The sequence below is a fragment of the Gossypium raimondii genome, chromosome 6 (assembly GCF_025698545.1).
Source record: "Gossypium raimondii isolate GPD5lz chromosome 6, ASM2569854v1, whole genome shotgun sequence".
Lineage (NCBI taxonomy): Eukaryota > Viridiplantae > Streptophyta > Magnoliopsida > Malvales > Malvaceae > Gossypium > Gossypium raimondii.
Genome location: NC_068570.1, coordinates 29,634,932 through 29,637,901, shown reverse-complemented (window position 1 = coordinate 29,637,901; position 2,970 = coordinate 29,634,932). Strand labels below are relative to the sequence as shown.

The 2,970-nt window shown below is 36.2% G+C and overlaps 1 non-coding gene across 1 annotated transcript; it reads right to left on the bottom strand.

Annotated features, from left to right (window-relative positions):
* Positions 1 to 1,204: 1,204 nt before the first annotated feature.
* On the bottom strand, positions 1,205 to 1,311 carry LOC128042014 (small nucleolar RNA R71). The gene has a single exon (XR_008197222.1). It is a non-coding gene; the product is annotated as a small nucleolar RNA R71 (small nucleolar RNA).
* Positions 1,312 to 2,970: the final 1,659 nt, after the last annotated feature.

The following is a 2,970-nucleotide window of genomic DNA, read 5'->3' as shown; positions in this document are numbered from 1 at the left end:
TTTGGGTGATTAAATTGTTTCAAACCTAACACATCCCTGTTATCTCACACGAATGCTAAGAAGCCTTTAGTAAATAAGGATCATAAAATGCGTATTTACTAAGTAAAGGATTTCGAAAGAACCTTATTTGGTTTCCAAACTCATGAAAGATCGAGTTGTCATGGAATATTTTTCTGAATGTTATTAAGCATTTTGATAATAAATTGAGTTTAAGTAAAGTAATTATCCTAGTATATTTATGTTATAATTGTTGAAAATTGTGTTTAATTTTACTAAAATCTATTTCATTCATATAGTTTGCATACTTAGGATAATTTGTATTAGGGATCATTGCATTTAGTTTAATATATTTTAATCACCACTCTCAACTATATTGTGTTTTTATTTACCAAATTGTTAATATAATTTTATAAATCAAGTGACTTAGCACAAATACAATCCCTGTGGAGACGATAACTCGATACTTATTACTTGATAACGACTGTGTACACTTGCAAAAACCTACACGTTACAAGTTTTTGGCGCCGTTGCCGGGGACTGTCAACTGTTGCCATAGTCATTTTTTTCGTGAAATTATTTAATTTTATTTTGATTTATTTCTAACATTACTAACTTATTTTTTTTATTTTTGTGATTGTCTTTTCAGGTGTTTATGAGCATAGATCAGATTATCGATTTACTCCCTGTAGACCCTAAAATTGAGCAAACTTTTAGATAAAGAAGACGTGAATGAATAGCTCAAAGACAAGTCAAGATAGACCTTGGAAATTAGAATCAAGACCAAGGTAATGAAGCCGATCATGTACAAAATCTCATCCTCATTGTCGATGATAGGGATCGATGCATTAGACAATATGATGTACCACTTTTTAGTGAGTTAAACCCAGGAATTAGAAGGCCAGATATTGAGGCAACCCAGTTTGAATTGAAACCAATGATGTTTCAAATATTACAAACGGTGGGCCAATTTAGCGGCATGCCCACGGAAGATCCACATCTCCACTTTCCATTATTTATGGAGGTGAGTGATTCATTCAAGGTAGTCGGCGTAACTGAAGACGTATTGAGGTTGAAATTATTTCGATACTCGTTGCGAGATCGAGCACGAGCATGGCTTAATTTATTACCACCATGTTCCATATCTACATGGCAAGAATTAGCAGAGAGATTTTTGGTTAAGTATTTCCCACCTGGCAAAAACACTAAGTTAAGGAACGAGATCACAACTTTTCAACAATTGTATGACGAGTCTTTGTATGAGGCTTGGGAGCGATTTAAGGAGTTACTTTGTAAGTGTCCCCATCATGGGATTCGTCATTGTATCCAGTTGGAGACATTCTATAATGGTCTCAATGCACATACAAGATTGATGGTAGATGCTTCTGCGAATGGTGCAATTTTGTCTAAGTCTTATAATGAGGCTTATGAGATCATTGAGAGGATTGCGAGTAATAACTATCAATGGCCAACAAATCAAACAGCTCCAGGAAGACGTGTAGCCGGAGTTCATGAAGTTGACTCTCTCACTTCGTTATAAGATCAGGTATCATCTATTTCCTCTATGTTAAAACAGTTAACCGCTAATAGTACTAATAATTTTACAGCTCAACCACCAAGTTTGTTTGAAATAGTTTTCTGTGTGTACTATGTGGAAGTTCATTCTTTTGAGAATTGTCCATCAAATCCCGAGTCAGTGTACTATGTGGGGAACCAATATCAAAATAGGAGTGGACAAGGAATCCAGTCCAACTTCTACAATCCTTCATGGCATAATCATCCTAACTTTTCCTGGAGCAACCAAGGAAATAGACCAAACACTTATTGCAGCAAAGACCCAACCAATCTTATGGGTTTAATCAGCAAGCTCCAAAACCACCTCAAGCTAAGGCATCAAACAGTTTGGAGAACTTGTTGAAAGCGTACATGGCAAAGAATGACGCTTTGATCCAAAGCCAAGTAGCAACACTAAAAAATTTGGAAAACCAAATGGGTTAATTAGCTACAGAGCTACGTAATAGACCACAAGGAACCTTGCTAAGCAATACTGAGAATCCAAGAAATTTAGGTACAAAACATATCAAGGTAGTGGCATTGCGAAGTGGTAAAATTATAAAACCCTGATTGATTGATGTCGAAGATAAGACCGTTGAGAAGAATCAACCAGCTGTTGAAGTTCCTACCCCAAAGGAATCAGAAACTACAAAGTCTGACAAGGTAAACCCTAACTTAGTGAATTCAGATATTTTAACATCTTCTTTGGATGCAAATTTACCTACTCAGAAAAGTTGTTTGGTTCAACTGAAAGTTACATCATCTCCATATTCACAAAGGTTGCAGCAAAACAAGCAAAAATAGGAGGTGCAATTCAAGAAGGTTTTGGATGTTCTGAAGCAGTTACACATCAATATTCCGTTGGTGGAGGCTTTAAAATAGATGCCGAATTATGTGAAGTTTATAAAGGATATACTGTCCAAGAAGAAACAATTGAGTGAGTATGAGATTGTTGCCTTGACAAAGGAGTGCAGTGCGTTCCTGCAGAACAAACTGCCATCGAAATTGAAAAACGTAGGAAGCTTTACTATACCCTGTAACATTGGTGAATCTTACTGTGGTAAAGCTTTGTGTGACTTAGGAGCAAGTACCTACTTGATGCCTAAGTCTATTTTCAAGACGTTAGGGATATGTGAAGTAAGACCTACAGCTGTGATGCTTCAGCTAGCGGATCGATCTTTAGCATATCCTGAAGGAAAGATCGAGGATATTTTAGTAAGAGTCGATAAATTTATTTTTATTGCTGATTTCATTATCTTAGATTTTGAAGCAGACAAATAAGTATCGATCATCCTTAGGAGACCTTTCTTAGCCACGGGAAGAATGTTAATTGATGTGTAGAAAGGAGAACTCACCATGCGAGTTCAAAATGATCAGGTAACCTTTCACATTCTTAAAGCGATGAAATTTCCCGATCCG